The sequence below is a fragment of the Danio rerio genome, chromosome 20 (genome assembly GCF_052040795.2).
Source record: "Danio rerio strain M-AB ecotype USA chromosome 20, GRCz13ab, whole genome shotgun sequence".
Lineage (NCBI taxonomy): Eukaryota > Metazoa > Chordata > Actinopteri > Cypriniformes > Danionidae > Danio > Danio rerio.
The window spans coordinates 45,488,782-45,508,845 of record NC_141040.1 but is presented as its reverse complement, the minus strand read 5'-3'; the positions used below and the strand labels follow the sequence as shown (position 1 = coordinate 45,508,845).

The window sequence follows — 20,064 nt, the reverse complement described above, 5'->3', positions numbered from 1 at the left end:
CGAAAGAAACTTCGAGCACCTCGTCGAGTTTAAGCTACATTTTATCACCCCTGCAGTCGGTTCCTTATTTTCTCGAACTGATTAAAGTTTTAAACACCTTACAGAAAGTAATCAAAAGTTTGTGCTGAGAGTGTGAACTTCATCCATTCGTGACAGTGGGTTATGGAGAGCACAGTGCAGCGAAAAGCAATGCTTTTTTTTCTCACAAACCCACGGATTAAGTCATTTGTTCCTGAGCTTGCATTCAACACAGAATATCTTACGAGAACAACATTTATTTAATTCTCTCTTAAAGGTCAGCAGTAATGCAATATGCCATTAGAGCGAATCAACTTGTTTATGCCACAGGTTAGAGCACCTTTTTGTGGACTTATTTCTATTAGGCTAACCTATGTTTTCCTATAGTTGTAGCATTCAAGCAAGCATTTACAGGCAAAAAGAGATAAAAGTAGCGAGAGATCAAATCACATTATTCACGCTGATCCATTTCTATTCTTCTCACATCAACAGTTCAGTTTGATCTATGTCTTCAGGAGTCCTTTCTTATGTCCGCGCAGAAATTAGCATCTCTCATCTCCACCAAACCCAATTCTCAAAGGGACATCCTTCACTAAAGTGAGCTTAAACCACGCTACACATTTTTATTTCGTTATCCAAAAAGGCAGCGTGTTCTTTGAGCCCACGCTTCAGCTATCTGATGCTTTTCTAAAGATCCCGGGAAATGAATGAGCTTTGATGAATATGCTTATGATTCAAGTGGGACTAATTACACGAGCCAATTAGTTTTCAGACATGGTCAAATAGATGGCCATCAACTTTATTATAATTTTGGTATGCTAGACGCTATGCAATCCGGCCTGTGTGAATAATGCATTATGAACTGGTTTTTATACCTCACGATGGGGGTTATTTTGAAACGACACCCGACGACGCTTGAATATAGAAGATGCAGGTTTCTCAAGCAAATAAAGCTTGGAGAACAGTGTGCTGGTTTGTTATAAGCATTCTGTTATAAGCATTTGTTTTCAATAAACTACCCATGATCTTATGCCACCCATGTTTGTACTGGTGGTTAATGGTCCTGTGATGTTCTTTAAAATTTGCATCAATGTTTGAAGTAATCTCCTCATTTAAAAAAAAAAAACAGCCAATAGAGTTTCATTTTTAATCACATCTCAAGCTGAACTCAAGAGCATCAAATGAAAAGCTCCTTGAAGGGGGCTGGACATGTCAGATACTCAAGAGCATTTGATTGGTCAAAAGATTTGGTGAATAACTTAAGTATGAGGTGACGTCCAAAAAACTTTGATCCACTAAGATGGAAGTGACAAACTGCAAGTTTTGTATGTTTATACACACTAAACAATTTTGTGTTCAGTAGACGTCTAATATACATCTAAAATGTAGACCGCTTGGCTAAAACAAGGGAAAATTGGGCTGTCAGTGAAAATCTAATAGCCGTCTACGAATAGCCCAAAACTAGACTAGTCGTCAAATAGACAGATTAGACAAACTTTATACGTGTAGTCATTCATTTCTGTTTGTTTGATGACTAGTCTAGCTTTGGACGTCTATTAGATTTTCACTGACAGCCCAAATTTAGCCATGTTTTGGCCAAGACGACTATGTTTAGACATCTATAAGACATCTTTTAAATACAAAAACTATTTGCTAGGTACTACATGGAAATTTTTCAATGGCAAAACACCAGGTCAGAAGGTCCACATTTCATTGCTCGATTTACAATCTAGCAATGAAATAGATGGTCTCTTGTTCCTGCACCTACTATCAGTAAAAGAAAGTTCAAGCAGTGAATTTAGCACAATTGTTGACCGGTTTTAATTACTGGCAGTTGTGGCTTGCCATAGTATGCTACATAGTGCAAATGCAATAAATGATGTTAATATGCAATAACTGATAACCGATATCAAATTGTCTGCATCACAATGCATCCGTTTTGTTCAGTTGACTTTATTAGTACCCGTATGTGTGTGTGTGTGTGTGTGTGTGTGTGTGTGTGTGTGTGTGTGCACAGCAAATAACAGCAAAATCCAATCATTAGACACACAGGTTTCCACGAAAACCTTAAGTAAAAAAAAAAAAATACCACTAGGACTGCAACTAACTATTATTTTAATAATCCATTAATCTGTCAATTATTGTTTTGATTAATCGGATACAAAAAAAAAAAAAAACAAGAAAAGCATTCATTTCCAACCCTTTATACGAAAAATCTCATCTCTGCTATAATAATAGTAATAAAAAAAAAAAAAAGTAGTTTTGTCCTATTTTCAATCTAACTATCTAAAAAAACATTTAAATCAAGATACATAGACACATGAAATAGCATTAGAAATTGTCTTGTTTTCTGAAACAAAAAAACACCTCAAAATTAAGTAATAGTTTGCTTAAAACAAGCTAAATTATTGCCAACGGGGTAAGAAAATAATCTTAATGAGATATAATCTCAAACAGAAGTTAAGCATCACTTAATTTTCTCCTGCCATTTTTCTTGTCCAGTCTTGATTCAAGATTTTTTGGATATTTGAACTGAAAACAAGATAAAATGACTAAGTAAGAAAAATTTTTTTTTTTGCAGCATAGCTATACATGAAAACATATTGAAAAATGAATGATCCAAATAAGGCAAGGAGTCTTTAGTCTTGCAATGCAAAGTAACAATACCACCGCTGCTTTACTGCTGTTGTTAACCCTTTCACTGGTGAGTTTAATATTTTCTATCTGGAACTAGAAGTGAGTTTTTTAGGTGACCATTATTTTTAACGTCATGCTTGTCAAGCTCAGTAAAGAGTAAACACCAGCACATTCCTCACTTCAAAACTAAACCAAAGTAGGATTCTGTAGTGATTTGCACTACTGTTGAACTCCCTTCTCATCATCCCTGACTTTGAGGCACTGAACTCTGTTTCAGTGCTCGAGAGAGACCGTGTTCACTCCGCTCCACGCTGAACTAAAGTGTTTTTTTTTTAAATAATCAAATATCTCAGTGCCGCGCAGCATGATGAATAAATTATGAAATTCGTTGCCAACTCTTTTAGTACTTAATTATTTTCGATTTAATCAATTCGTTATTACAGCTCTAAATACTACAACATTTCATTACAATTTATTAAGAGCGACAACTGATGATTGAACAAAGCTATTTCTGTAATTGTCTGAAAAAAAAAAAAAAAAAAAAGATCTCCTGTTGGGTTGAAGGTTTCAGAAGGTTAAACTCCTCAATAAGAAGATGAGAACTACTACTGGTGATATACTGGGCAATTGTAAAAGCTGTCTACAATACAGGAATTCATTACTTTCCTACTAGACCACGTAATAATCTGGCCCAGTCTATCCTGCATCAAAGAAAGAATGCATTGTAAAGGCTACAGGACCATCTATGGAATATCAATGCAGAATAGATTTCTCAAATTATTTTTTAATTTAATTTTTTATATTTTTTTATTTATTATTATTTTTTTATTTTATAATTCAATATTGAGTGAGTTTGTGCTGTCAAAAATATTGAGTTCAGTACTAAATGGTACTGGCATAGATATTTCTTAAACACAGATTGGCCATTGTGTTCACAAACTCAATAGAAATTAATGTGATTGGCTTTAAAGGTAATCGGTTCACCACTCCACACATATGAAGGCGTGTAGACCAGTCGATCCAGCGGATCCAAATATGTGAGCTCAAAGACAGAGCAGCTGATCAATGCAACATTGAAACGGTCTAGTGTACGCTTATCTGTGTTTGCACTCAGTAAACAGTACTGAAGAGTGGTGAACAGATGACCTTTATGGCCCACCACAGTCATTTCTGTTGAGCATGTGAATACAATGGTCAATCAGCTGTTTAAGTATGCGTTCAACAGTGCTAAAATGTTTGCAGGAAATGGGCGTTTTTAAAACTTTAGCACCGATTGGTACTGAAGTCGATACTTTTGACTACACTAGAGCAAGTTACATTTTGTAGCTCATAAAAAATAAATCAATAAATAAATAAAAAAATTTAAAATAAATAAAAAAGTTGTGTGCCTCAAAGCAAGAGCCAATGATGCATTCAGTAAGACAACCTGCTTAAAAATCTGACATTTTGAATGAATTGCTAGAATGAATGGTGGTTTAGTGTCATAACTGATGACAAACCATGGAACAATCACAAAAACACATTCTGAAGAATGAGACCCATTGCAAATATGTAACAGTAGCTTTACATACATAATTTGCACTTTTCCAACTAAATATTATACAAAAAAAATCATAATCAAGTATGTTGACAGCACATTTGGATAGTTCATTACACCAAATTTGTCCAAATTATTACATTTACTCTGTCTCCCCTAATAATACTGCATTTCTGTGCCTTTCCATAGCATTTACAGCAAGCCTGAGCACTCGGTAGAACAAGCAACAAATATACCGCTGACCCTGAGATGACGAGGCGGCTTTGGCATGTTTTCAGCATTTTCTCCCCTAATTTCCCTTAATTCACATTACATGATTTGATCAGCTTTAAAATGGAAAACAAATTGCTTTGGCACAGCATGCAAAGATGTTTGTATAAATACAGAGGCATAGTCATGCTCAGCTGTTCGGTTTAATTTTATCTCTCTTTCTTTCTATTATTTCCCATGTATTATAAACTGTTGTGATCGACAAGCGTACGCACGGGAACAACATCCAGAGGCAGATCCTGTCAATTTTTCAACCCAGGCTCATTCTGAAAACCTAGCTCTATCTACATTTCTGGAGAGCGATAAAGAAGTCCTGGGAGCTACGTTTTTTTTTTTTTGTTTTTTTTTTTGCGAATCCACTGTGTACGCATTTGAGAACTCAAATTTCTTTTCCAAGTGCCATTTGCGCCTGCTCTTCTCATGTAAAAACACCAGAGGTCGTTGTTGACTGACCAACCGATTGATTCCCCCACCCACCCCCTTCCCTAAACCAGTGGTCCACAAAGTGGGGATCGCAGGACAATGAGAGGGGTGATTTCCACAAAGTCAAATAACCTTTATTGAACTATTAAAATTAATCTATTTTAACCATAATCCACTGAAGATAAAGATAGTTGTTTTTAATAGTACAAAAACAATAAATGAAAAGCCATCAACCTTTAAATAATCTTTTTCATAGGATTGGAGTGTTTATGTTCGATTAACAACACAGCAATACAGATTGATTTTATAGCACCAGGTTAAACTTTGACACTTTTATTACAATCAAATACATTAAAAAATATAGCCGCAAGCGGCGATTGACGGGGGTCAAGCAGTTTAGCAGGGTAAGATTATATAGCAGTCAGGAAGCCTGTGAATTTACAATGTATAGCGCCACCATGTGGCCAATGTCTACGAGTTTCATGCTATGGCCAATTACTTTACATTCTTTTCTACAGAGCCAACAGACCGTTAATCAAGGTAACAAAGATAGAGGCTCCATGGCCGAACAGTCCAGCCTAGCACAAGTTGTTACTGACAATTTAAGTGCCTTACTGGATGAGAAATTGTAACGTTTTGAGTCGTCGTTAAACTCAATCACAACCCACTTAGAGGACAATACAAAATGGATCACGGAACCGGAAAGTCATGTTTCCCAGACTGAGGACATTGTGGCCGAACTACAAAGCAAGACTGCTGCGCTGGAAAAATATGGTTGTTAAACTATTGCACTTTTTTGTGTTGTCAATATGCTCAAGTTTATATAGGCCTATTGTTGTGCACAAAGTTTGTATATTTATAACCACATCGGAGCAATTTGAAAGTTGCAATTCACTGGCATTGTTATTTTAGAGGTCGCGGGCTGGAAAGTTTAGGTACCCCTGCCCTAAACCCAACCAATAGTGTTTTAAAAAGAACCAATTGACCAGCGCTCACCCACTTCCCTGAACCTAACTGACTGTTTTCAAAAACAATCCAGAAAAAGACCCCCACCCACCCCTAATTTTAACCTCGTTTTCAGATTTTACCACATTCTCACCCTGTTATTTACTTGTTTATTAAATTTTTTGCCTTTTGTTTTACCTGCTTACTGGAACCGTTCTTCGCCAGACCTGAATGCCATTGTCATGATCAACTTCGCTGACGTACAGTGCGAGCCACTGGACAAACTGGTAAAGCAGTTGGAGGTAAGTGGTCAGCTGCGCTGCTAGTGTGAAAAGAAATGGCGCCATACAGCCCCCCGGTATCGTTCGTTTTTTTTGTTTTTTTTTTTAATACATTTTTTTTTTTTAGGTAAATGGATAGGACAGTAGAGAGTATTGACAGGAAAGTGTGGGGAGCAGCAGAGGGGAAAGATCAGCACAGGACCTCGAGGTGGGAATCGAACTTGTGTCGCCGTGAGCACCAGAATGCATGTGTCGACGCACTAACCACACTACACCAGGGGTGTCCAATCTTGGTCCCTGAGGGCCGTTGTTCTAGAAAATTTATCTCCAACTTGCTTCTACACACCTGCCAGGAAGTTTCTAGTATCCAAGCGCTTGATTAGCTAGTTCAGGTATGTTTGATTAGGAATGGAGCTAAACTCTCCAGGACACCGGCCCTCCAGGACTGAGTTTGGACACCCCTGCACTACACCATTGGAGCCAAACGTGTCATTCATTTTAAAGACGAAATGCAGCCATACGTAAATCTGGCTACATAATTTGTGTACTCCATAAATGTGTATTGGGCTGTGTTTTCTAAATGAACCAGTGTTTCTTTTTTTTTTTTTTTTCAGATATTTCGTAAATTATGTTTAACAGAGCAAGGATTTTTTTTTTCACAGTATTTACTATGATATTGTTTTCCTCTTGAGAAAGTCTTTATTTGTTTTATTTTGGCAAGAATAAGAGTTTGACAAGAGTTTTTTATTTTTAATAATCAATATTATTAGCCCCCCTTAAGCAATATATATATATATATATATATATATATATATATATATATATATATATATATATATATATATATATATATATATATATATATATATATATATATATAAATATATATATATATTTTTTTTTCAATTGTCTACAAAACAACCATCATCCCACAATGACTTGCCTAATTACTCTAACTTGCTTAGTTGACATATTAACATAGTTAAGCCTTTAAATGCCACTTTAAGCTGAATACTAGAATCTTGAAAATATCTAGTCAAATATTATGTATTGTCATCACAGCAAAGATAAAATAAATCAGTTATTGTAAATTAATTGATTAAAGTATTATGTTTAGAAATGTGTTGGAAAAAATATTCTCTTTGTTAGATATAAATTGGGGAAAAATATACAGGCAGTCTAATAATTCTAACTTCAACTGTATATTTGGTTCACACAATTAACAGGGTTCAGGATTTAGTTATTTTTACTACATTTTTTAAACATTTATTTACTGACATTTTATTTATAGCAAAAAATATATATGTAATTATAGAAAAAATGTGGCTTTAAGTGCATGTTTCTGACTAAAGCTTTAAAAAGCAAAGTGATATTAGCTGGTCATCGGAGGTCTGTGATTATGTACCATTACTGCACAGACAAGCAGTAATTTGTCTTGGTAATTGGCACTGGCACAAAGACCCAATCAGGACGGCCTGCTAGGTGATGCTGGCATGGTAATTACAGTTGGACAGGAAGCTTGGCATCCTCGTGGCCTCTGTTTTAGGGTCAGAGTTCAACTTGAGTCAACTTTCAGAAGACAGAAAGCTCTCGGATATAAAGACAGAAGCATTTAGGCTATCTAAACCTCCACAATACCACAGATTAGCTTTATGTCCAAGGCGTACATATTCATGTGCTGTTGAAAGGATTCTGATGACGACAAGTGCACATAAAAAATAATGACATTTAAAATACTGATAGTCCTCTCATTTTAGGGCAAGGCGTACAGAATTGGGAGGTTTAAATTCATTTAAATTATTAAAAGAATTTTAAAGACTCAGCATTAAGGAATATGACCATTTTCAAAGAGCAAAACAAGAAATTTTAGTGTTAGTAGTTGTTAGTAGTTTGTAGTTGTAGTTTGTAGCTGTTTGTAGTTAGTAGTTTTTGCTTTATATTTAATATTAGAAAATAGCCTGTATTTTCATGTTATATAATTTTTTTATTTAGTTTTCATTTCTTTTCACAAACATTTTTATTTTACTAATTTTTTATTTGGCTTATTCCCTACTTTATTAAACGTTAGATATAATGTACTGTGCAATTTACCTGCTCAAAAACACTCTTTTTGAATGTATCAAACAAAACTAAAAGTACAGAATAACATGTGTTTATAGCAAATAAACCTTTTAATATGTCACTTGCTTTTTGAGCGTCATTGAGCGAATTCTGAAACGTCTGTGATCACGCACTCAACAGAGAAGGCTGTGATTGGCTCTATTGGTTAACGCAGTACTGGTACTGTTTAGCACAGACTGACACAGACACTGATGTTAAACGGCCGGGTCAATCAGCTGATACAGCAAACTCACAAGCAGTGATTTTTGTAGTTATCTGCTTTTTAGGTAGTTGTAGTGTTTCAATTACTCGACGTCTTCTCCTTCGCCATAGTAAGCTATCTCCCTATAACGCATATGTGATAAATGACGTCAGTATGTAATAACCAGTTTTGATTATTACTAAACTGATATCGATTTGTTTGTTTCTGAATTGCGATGTATCAAAGAAACAATTAGTTTTGACACCCCTATTTTACAGGGAGTCTAAGATTATTGAAATATGGAAACAATCAAATGTAAACTAACAGTTATCGTTGTATAAATTTCATACAATAATATAAAATAATAGTTAATATCTTTATCCTTTACTTTAATTCATTCTCCTTAAGCATAGTCCCTTTATTCATCAGGGATCGCCCCAGCGGAATGAACCACCAACTATTCCAGCATATATGTTTTATACAGCGTATGCCCTTCCAGCCTCGACCCAGTACTGGGAAACACACTTGTATGCACACACATACGCTACAGCTAATTTAGCTATTTTAATTCACCTATAGCGCGCGTTTTTGGACTGTGGGGGAAACTGGATCACCTAGAGGAAACCCACATGAACACGGGGAGAACATGTGAACTCCACACAGAAACACCATCTGACCCAGCCAGGACTCGAACCAGCAACCTTAATAATAATAATAGTAATAATAATAATAATAATAACAATAATAACAACAACAACAACAATAATAATAACACTCAAAGCACTTTACACATTGGGGAGAATCTCCTCATCCACCACCAGTGTGCAGCATCCACCTGACGTGACAGCCGCCATTTTGCACCAGACAGCACACCATACACCAGCTGACTGGTAGAGAGGAGACAGAGTGATTAAGCCAATTATGATATGAGGATGATTAGGAGGACATGATGGACAGAGGCTGGTGGGCAGATTTGGCCAGGATGCCGGGGTTAAATCCGATTTTTAATGACCTCGGTGTAACGTCTCATCCGAAAGAAGCTGCTCACTGAGCAGTATAGAATCCCAGTCATTATACTGGGGCATTAGGGCCCACACAGACCACAGTTTCACTAACACCACTTCCGGCAGCAAGCTAGCTTTCCCATGTGGTCTCCCATCCAGGTACTGACCAGGCGCAGCCCAGCTTTGCTTCAATCCCTACTGAATTTCATGATAATATGGCCTGTACTTTTCTTGTCACAAGAGTTGCTTCGGATAAAATGTATCTGCCAAATCTGATAGTAGTAGCAGTGACCATATATATGAGAAGAGATTCAGAAAAAGCGACAATCCTCCTAAATCATTCTCGACAGGTGAGGGCATTTCTGCTCATGACCTGTCGAAAGGCCGCATAAAAGATATTAAACTCATCAACTTGACGATTAGCTAAAAAATAGAGGGTTTTCAATTACATGCTTGCTGTGGACTCTTGAGAAAGGTCACCGGGCGGCCTTGATGTGACATGGCATGCATGCATGATTTCAGAAACTCCACACTTCATGTTCATTATTCTGCGAGTGGAGCCGTTTTAAAGAGGATGACATTAACAGCCATTGTGAAGAGCGGCGACGGGGACAGATCGCTCGCTAAAGGTTAATTCAAACTAAGGAAGTCAACCATTCACAACGCTGAAGCTGGTGTCCAACAGGCGGTTTGAGGGAACGAATTAATTCTTATTCACAATGAACCCTACAGTTCATCGCATGCTCTCACCTCTTATCATTTTTCCTGACAATGCTGGAGCTTTCTGACAGGCTGTAGAGCCTGGAGACTAGCAATTTTAACCTATTATGAGATCAGAGAAATAAATTGCATCTTTTTTGGAGGCGTTTCCCCTCATTATTTTAGGCTAGATTGAAGTTTTTTTCATTAAATGACATTAAATGAGCTGACTTTGATCCAGGATGGCAGCTGGGCTGTAGGCAGGGGGTCGGATTATATGTTTTTTTGCATTAAAATTAGCAGCGTGCCCTAAAGCCAAACATGAGACGTCCTTGTGTGAGGTCATGGCGATGTACTGAGGGTCCATACATAAGGGTTGGCGGAGTCACGAATCGGAGCAGGACGAGAATTAAATGTCCACAGCTTGTGCGGCTTCCTGTGCGTTTCCATCACTTCAAGCTATTCTTTATCGCTTCTCAAGGTGCAGGTTATTTCATGCACAGCGAGTGGCGGAAAATGGCTTGCTAAAAGGAGCACGATGGCATCCTTCCTAAAAAAAGAAGAAAAATAACATGGCATTTAAATGTGCCTTTTGATTTTAGGGCCGCAGGCTGAACAGATATTGCTTTATATGTTCCCCTTTATACAGGGGGTGGGCTATTTTGATTTCATTTAGAGATAAAGAATGTCAATATAGATCAACCTATTTAGATGAATCTGTTTCTGCACTTGAACAACTGTGGATGTTTAAAAATATAATATTCAATCATAATGAAAAATAAAATGATGCAGTTTTGTGATTCTGTAATTTCAGTAGTTATTCAAATTACACAACTTACTGACATGTATCTGAAATTTTTTTTTGTCTTAACAAAAACACACTTTGTCTTAACAAAAACAAACTTAAGTATAAAAAGTTACAAATAATGAAATATGCATTCTATTTTTATATATATGTAGAAATTTTCAATCATCCATTAATTTTCCTTTGACTTATTCCCTTATTTATTAGGGGTCGCCACAGCGGAATGAACCCCTAACTATTTCAGCATATGTTTTATGCAGTGGATTCCCTTCCAGCCACAACTCAGTACTGGGAAAGAAGACATTTTCCTTTCATTCATTTTCTTTTCGGCTTAGTCCTTTATTAATCCGGGGTCGCCACAGCGGAATGACCCGCCAACTCACCCAGCACATGTTTTACGCAGCGGATGCCCTTCCAGCTGCAACCGTCTCTGGGAGACATCCACACACACACACTCATTCACACACATACACTACGGACAATTTAGCCTGCCCAATTCACCTGTACCGCATGTCTTTGGACTTGTGGGGGAAACCGGAACACCCGGAGGAAACCCACGTGAACGTGAGGAGAACATGCAAACTCCACACAGAAACACCAACTGACCCAGCTGAAGATTTGCTTCTTCCCCAATGAGGGATAGGTTTAGGGGTGGGGTTTGTGGGACAGGCCTTCTTGTAAAAATTATAAGTTTTATAGAAATTAGAAATGTATGAATTTGTTTGAAGTTGACACTTTTTTTGACAATACATAAAATACATTTCTTCCTAAGGTTGGGCTGGAAAATCCTGCAGTCATTTAGCCCAAAATAATGCCCAAGTTTTATAGCTAATTTAATTAAACTATCTCTTAGTCACAAACATGAGCCCCATAATGCATACAGGAGATGAGCAGTTCCATGCAAATGTCAACCTTGCCATGAAAAAAAAAAAGTTTTCACCAAAATAGCAAAACCCTTTAAGTTTGTGTGTATTCTTGTATTTTAAAGTACTGTAAAAATACTCTAAAATTCATTAATTTATTCATTTTCCTTTAGCTTAGTGCCTTTTCTTATTAGGAGTTGCCACAGCGAATTGACCTGCCAACTACTCCAGCATATGTTTTACGCAGCGGATGCCCTTCCAGCCACAACCCAGCACTGGAAAACATCCATTTACACTCACACACACAAACACACTGACTATGACCAATTTAGTACATCCAAATCAACCACATACCAAATTGACAGTGCTAACCACTAGGAATGCAAAGGTTCTCAGTAATAAATCGTATTGCCCTGTTGTCCTTCCACGGTTCGGTGCGCCCTGTGATTTGCATTTCCGAATATGCATAATTAACAATGGTTTGGTGATAAAAACAACTGCAACAAAGCAAAAAAGTTTTGCCTTTTTGCTTCCGATTACCTTTCACATGCACTGCTCGTGTCCAATCACCTCTTAGTATTTAAATTTGTTGTTGACATTGGTCTATATGTGTCAGTGTGTGGAGTTTCTCAGCAGGGCAAGTGATAGAGATAAAACTCCAAAGCGCAGGTGAGTAAAAAAGCACAGCACATTTCTGTCATTGTTTTAACAGACACTCATTATAAATTCATATAGAACACAAAAAAATAACGAATGCTGATTTTTTTAAAATCTTTTTTTTGTAAAGATAGCCTACATTACTGGTCACTAACAGGTGGCTTAAGGTCCAGGTCTAGACCTAGAAAGCATCCTATATGGACCCTGATATTCAACAGGTATTTTTCTTCAGTCTCTCTCACGCTGGGTGTTCTTCCACATCCGATCGTTCCCGCTATTTATTCATTCAGTGAATTCACATCCACATCCATAACGCATGATTATTTTCCTTATTTAATATATGATAATGTTTACAGATGGATATTTTTCTGATCCCTTAACTCTGTGGTTAATAGTTTTTGAAAATATGAACAGATGTTTCAATATAATGCAAACATATTTTTTCTCTGTGAATTTTAATTTACATTTTTTATTGCAAATGTTACATCCATAATGCTGAAATGGCTCGAATGTAAAACCCAAAAAAATACAAAACAATCCTGAATATGTTTTTGCATGGATTTCTGAAGTGGAAAATATTCTCACTCAGACAAAGAATAACTTTCTCCATGATGCTGAAGATCTTTTAATGGGATTTCGTGATAGTGTGATTTAGATTCAGCATCCATGTCTTGAAGGTTAATATCAGAGAGAGTAATTTTTTAAAAATCTTTTAGTGAGAACATTCATGATGTCCAGAGTGTGTCACAGCAGGGCAGACAGCAGGAGCAGCTCTTCCCACAGCCGTGTTCCTGCTGACAAGCGTTTTCCAGCACAGCCACTCAGACAAGCCTCTCATCTTCTCGTTTCATCTTCACCTCCAGGATCGTTCAGTCCCTGGAGGGTGTGCACACTTAATATTTGATCATACACACACGTTACCCATCAGAAAAATACTAGTTATCTACAGTTCTTACATGTCAAAGCATCTATGCCCACAAGGGAATAAAATAGACATATGACTCGTATGATAACATTGGATGAAATGTCACGCTCAGAAAAGAAAGAATAGGAAAGTTTAGGAAAGAATATGTTAGCATTATATTAAAACATCTGTTTATATTTTCCAAAACTATTAACCACAGTTATGCGGTCAGAAAAATATCCATCTGTAAACATTTTTTATGTATTAAATGAGAAAAATAATCATGCGTTATGGATGAGACTAAAAAAACGTTTGGGAGTTTACATTATACAACATACTTTATAGAAATTCTGTGAATTAAACTGCACAACCCAAAATAAATCATGCTAATCAAAAGGATAAGAGTTGGCACAGTATAGAACAAAAATTATTCAGTTTATTTAGACATTTTTGTATTTGTGAGGCAAATGCTTCATTATGGATGTCACAGATGTGAAATTGGCACTTGTGTGACTTTGGTAAATCAAATAAAATTGTTTGAAAACACTGACAGAAATATTTTTTGAGTATTAGGGAGGCACGGTGGCTCAGTGGTATTCTAATTACATTTTTTGGGGAACGCAGCAATGCAACAGACTACATTTTAAACTTGTGTAGTTTGATTACAATTACTAAAGTCCGTGTTAATGCGTCACTTTTGTTACAAATGTGGTTTTCAGAAGAAAACCTGCTTCTTTAAATCACACTTTCTGCTGCAACGTCAGTCCATAAGCATGTGCCTTTAAATTGCTGGAAAATCCGAGCTGAAATAGCTGCTATCGAAAGCGGTTGCTTCTTCAAGTGGAAATACAGACATTTCATGTAGCGTAAAAACTAAAATATTGCTGTGAACTGCAGCTTATGTCCAGTCTCAAAAGACCTTTCAACTGCTTTTAACTCGACCAGCAACGTGTTCAAGCACTTGCATAGAAAGCATTCTATGACAATACTCCTCTTTTCTGCTGAAAATACTGTTGCACTAAAAACTAAACAAATAGTCATACAAGAAAATACACATACTGTATAAACAATATAACAGAATTTTATCGGTTTTAAAACCCTGACTTTTCCAAACTGCAGTAAAACTTAATACTGGTTATCATCCCATGCCTAGAAATCTGTTCTTATGAAACTAGATGAATGAGAGAAATAATTAGAAAAAGTAGATTTGAAATTATGTATGCTGTTAAGGAAGCGTGGGCAGAGAACCAATCCGCTTTCACTGCATTAAACACACACACTCCCTGATCTTCAAGAGCAGGGGTGCCCAATCTTTTTCTTAAAGGGCCAAAAACCAAAGTTGATTGAGGGCTGTGGGCCGAAGTTAAATATACATATACCAAACCTTATAACATAAAATTTGCCATGGGTATATTATTTGCTAATATTTAAAACTAACTAGCTTTGAAACATATTAATGATGGAGTATAATTTTTTGCATTTTATAATGAACTTACTATAGTTAAAACATAAACAAATCACATTTATAACACAATGGAGTTCAATGGTGAATACACTAGTTGACCTGCTTCTGCCTTTGCCTTGATTTGCTTACCGACGTCTCATCCTCTATTTGTCAAGTGACAGTATTTTCATTTAAAATGTTTGATTCATTTACAACATTTAAATGAAACATTTAATTTTAGATGGCTTTTTTGCAGCTCCTTAACAAAAAAACAAAAGGGTACATTAAACTCTTATTGACTATCAACTCCCCGTCATTTTCACTCTCTCTTCAGATGGGATGGTGGGCCAAACCAAAGGTTACAATAGGCCAACTTTAGCCCACGGGCTCTACTCTGGGCAACTAATTTCTAGATATAGATTTTTCACTTTACATTTTCATGTTTCATCAAGTGATTTGATATTTATTAGTGATATTTTTGTAATTAATAAATGGAGCAGATAAAAATATATTGAAGAATGATGCGCTATGCTCTATGTAGCGGTTTAAATATGAAGATATGATATGGAAGAAAGTTTGGTCTGTGTACACCATAATGTAAATAATGTGTCCTAAAACTCTGTTTTTATTAATGTTTTTACTTCGATATGTTGAAAGTTGTGGTATTAAACAATCTGCAGCTCATCATTTGTTCTTTCAGTGTAAGCAATTATTTCTAGGATTTTATATCTAGGTAAATTAAAACAAAATGTAAACATATGATGCCATGTCATTTGTTTTTGTGCAAGATACAATCAATTCTAAAAGTAGAATTTCACTCCTTAAATAAAAACTTTACATATCTCAACAATGTAAATAAATGGAATAAAGTAAAGATAAAACTAACAACAAATGTGGAAATAATCAATATGATTTTACTTTACAAATGTTAAAAAAAAAAAAAGCCGTCCAATTATTCTGGTTAAATATGTAAATATTTACCCAGGCATAGTCTGTATATTCTTTAAAAACCAAATGGCTCACATTCCCAGCAAATTCCCTTACAACTTTTGTACTTTGAGAATTTCAAAATCAGTCAGGCAATAAAGCAACTCAGGATTCTTTCCATTTAAAGATGCTTACTGAATTTTTCAAAAAGTATAACAAACTACGGTCAAAAGACGGTGTTGCTCCGTTTTTCTTTCTTTCACTTTTCTATATCGTAATATGACCGAAACAGTCCAATAAGGGCGGAGCAAACCATTACAAACAAAAGAGTAGGGGTGAAATCAAATGTACACAACTAAACATATTAACATATGTAACCTGTACATAAATAAGAGCACTATTAATAAATTATATTAAATCAAATTATGGCCCTTACAACTATCATGTCATATTTCATAAAACACAAGTTAAAAAGAGTGTTTGAAGCACAGTACTATTTAAGAGAACATGAATAGCACATGCATATGCAACATATAATAAAAACGTGTCATTCATCATGAGATATTCTGAAAACCCAATTTAAGTTTCTTGGGGAGCTTACTGTACTGCATATGGCAAATGGGTCCTGACCAGCATTAAGACCAGCAAGACCAGCATTAAAACCAGCTAGACCAGCATTAAAACAAACCTTGCCAGCAAATGCTGTTTTTTTCAGCTTTTACAGCATCGATGTTGTAATGTAATGTACAATACATTCAGTTAAACAGACTTAAGCATTCATTTGGTTGTTCAAGCGTAAAACAAGATAAGAATAAGATGAAAGATTGCCAGGTGAGCACAGATACTACGTTGAAAATTCTGGGGTAAAATATTATAGCTGCGTCCCAAATGGCACACTATACACTATGCACTCATGCACTATGTACTTATGCACTTACACACTCAACAGGGTAGTATATATATGTAGTGTCGTCCCAAATGGCACACTAATGTTTTTTTTACTAAGCGGAAATTCAAACCGTTTCCCTGATGACGTTTGACGGTTGCCAAATCATTGAAGTAAACGGCCGAATTATCAAATAATACCTGCCGTGAGTGTTGCCGCAATCACTATCGGGAGGCGCTATAATCACTCTCGTAAAAGAATTTTGCTTTCACCATCCAATTTAAATAAAGTTATTCAACATGTGCGTCCGATAGCTCCGCCCCTTCCGCTACGTAAGCAAACTTGCGGTCGTTGAGTGCGTGAAGTGTCCATCATTACACACCTCATTTTAGCGGCTGAATGAGTGCATCATCCAGGTAATTAAAGTGCTCTTATTATTTTTAGAGTTTTCAGTGTGAACACACTACTTACACTATTTATACTACAAAATGGCGTAGAATAGTGCATAAGTATGCGATTTGGGAAGCAGCTATTGTCATATTATGAAGACATGGCATGGAATTTAATATAGTGCTTCTTGTCCAGTCTGAGGCCCACTCACTTTATATCCTATATCTATCAGGCAGTGAAGAACACTGATTTTTAAAGAAATCAGATCTTAAACATGGCAATTTTATAATGGAAAGACAGTTCACAGTAAGCGCTGCGGCTGGCTGGCTGAAATTAAAAGTCTGTGTGCATATAGACCATTCCAATGCACCGATGTCACTGGCCCATGAACATTTCCTGCTTGTTGCCAAACTATTTCACAACTGTAATAACTGTATTCTCTGAAGGTATAGAAACTAAACATGTAAAACAGTAAATAGGTTAGGACCATTGTTTTGCTTACAGTACATCCCTCCAAATGGTCTAGACCACAGGTGTCAAACTCAGTTCCAAAAGGGCCGCAGCTCTGCACAGTTTAGTTCCAACCCTAATTAAACACACCTGATCAAACTAATTGAGTCCTTCAGGCTTGTTTGAAACCTACAGGTAAGTGTGTTGGAGCAGGGTTGGAACTAAACTGTGCAGGGCTTCAGCCCTCCAGGAATTGAGTTTGACACCTCTGGTCTAGACCTTAGGAGTGTCTAAACTCGATCCTGGAGGGCTGGTGTCCTGGAGAGTTTAACTCCAACCCTAACCAGACACACCTGAACCAGGCAATCAAGCTCTTACTAGATATACTAGAAACTTCCTGGCAGGTGTGTTGAAGTAAGTTGGAGCTAAACTCAGCGAACACCAGCCCTCCAGGGCCGAGTTTGGACACCACTGTCTAGACCAGGGGTGGGCAATCTCGGTCCTGGAGGGCCAGTGTCCTGCACAGTTTAGCTGCAACACTAATCAAACACACCTGAACATGCTAATCAGTGTCTTTAAGATCACTAGATATCTATAAGCATGTGTGTTTGACTAGTGTTGGAACAAAACTCTGCAGGGACACCGGCCCTCGAGGATCAAGTTTGCCCACCCCTGGTCTAGACTCTACCGTATTAGTCTTATTGCATCAGCCTTTGAAGCACAATTTTAGAAATGAACAGGCTACTTAAAAACCATGACTACAATATAACTAAAATTCAATCAAACATTTCTAGCACAGACTCCCAGCATCACGTAGCATAGGCCCACGACATGGCTCAAAAACTTGAAATACTGTGGGGGAAACAAATAGGAAAAACTATTCTTAATTATTTGACTAGATATTCTCATTGCCTAGAGATTTATCTCTAAGCTGACGCAGAGTAAAATTAAATTACAAGGTATTTGTAAAATAAGTACACTTCAAGAATGCTATCACACTATAAAAAGAGAAAGATTGCAAAACATTAGACCCACAACCTCATATACATGATTATGCATTGCTACAACACAGCATTTTCAAGCAGAAAGCCAAAACAACAGAGGCGATTAGGAAAGGTTATGAGCAATTTCTCTGCGATTGCGCAATCACCGACCCTCTCCGTCAAAGATCTCAACACCTGTAAAGCATATAAAAACAACAGCACATACCTTATATTTCAAACACTTCAGTCATGTTTCTCCAGTAGGCATTCTGTATGTCGGTTTCCTTTAAAAATTTGAGGAAATAGTCGTGTAATGCCCACATATTTATCAACTTTCAGAACAAACCGCACTCATGGTGTTTGGTACAGGTGAAGGACGCTAATTAGGTATTGTGGGCGGAGCATCCTGGCGTTCTTCTTCTTCTTCTTCTTCTTGTGTGTTTTATGGCGGTTGGCAACCAGCTTTTGGTGCATTACCGCCACCATCTGGATTGGAGTGTGGATCCGGAGTTAACTAACCCATGTATTATAGTTAAACAAAGCCCCACTAAAACAAAAACCACAATTAAAAAAAAATAAATAAAAATAAAAACCTTTTTCCTATACATATAAATAAATTACTAAATAAATCCCCACTTACTAATGTCCCAAACTTTTGATATTTCCTTCTCTATAATACCTCTATATGATATAGATAACTATTCATCTAAATACTAAATTCTATTAATCAACCCTGTGTCTTTCAAATAGTTATAAACATATCTAAAACATACATCACCCGTGCTCAACTTTAGTATGTTCTTTATGTTAGGTTCCACTTGTTTTTCCTGTAACTGTGTGAATAATATATTTCTTTCTGTCTGATATATTGGGCAGTGCATTAATACATGTTCTACAGTTTCCTGGTTATTACATTCACACATCCCATCTGCATGTTTGTTGATCATATGTAATGTGCTATTGAGTGATGTGTGATTAAATCTCATTCTTGAGAACTTGTCTTCTTCCTGTTTGTTTTTCCTTGTTTCCCTACCGCATCCTGGCGTTATGACGCAACCAGAAATATAAACCACATTGATAAAAGGTAACAGAAATATTGGTCTTTGTCTGTAAAATATATAATAGCTAACAAAATTAGAGAAATTTCATTTGAACTGTTACACAGATTTTACCCAGCCAAGACATTAAAAAAAAAAAAAAAAAAAAAAAAAAAACTTAAGTAGGATATTGCTGCTACTTTTTCTGTGATATACCCAGTGAAACTGCTGATCATATTTTTTGGAATTGGCCTCATACACAATGCTTTTGGATTGAACATTCTTTGGTTATTCATCACAAAATGATTTTATATTATTTGTTGTTTGTTTTTACTTATTTTTTTCTCTTGTTTGTGCTAATTTGATGCTTTACTTCCCTGTAAACTTTTGTACAATCTACATAACAAAATTTGTATGATGTTATTGTTACCTTGACATTAATAATAATAAAAAAAGGCAGCACAAAAATATTTGTTATTACTCAGCATCTGCACATAAGTCTAAATAAATTATTGTCAACTTTTTTATTTCGTTTGGACTTTTTTTTTATACATAAACAAAAAAGCATGACTTCAATCCCTATATTTCAGCATTTTCTGATT

The 20,064-nt window shown here is 36.2% G+C and overlaps 1 long non-coding RNA gene across 10 annotated transcripts in view; it reads right to left on the bottom strand.

Annotated features, from left to right (window-relative positions):
- Window positions 1–18,925, bottom strand: part of LOC147832306 (uncharacterized) — a 277,320-nt gene extending 258,395 nt beyond the window's left edge. For 9 of the 10 annotated variants that reach the window (XR_015519097.1, XR_015519098.1, XR_015519099.1 and 6 more), the window contains exon 1: window positions 18,652–18,925. This is a non-coding gene — a long non-coding RNA (uncharacterized LOC147832306). Of the gene's footprint in view, window positions 1–13,042; window positions 13,318–18,651 lie in introns of those variants that run through there. The other variant, XR_015519106.1, reaches the window with a different exon arrangement.
- Between the last annotated feature and the right edge of the window lie 1,139 nt (window positions 18,926–20,064).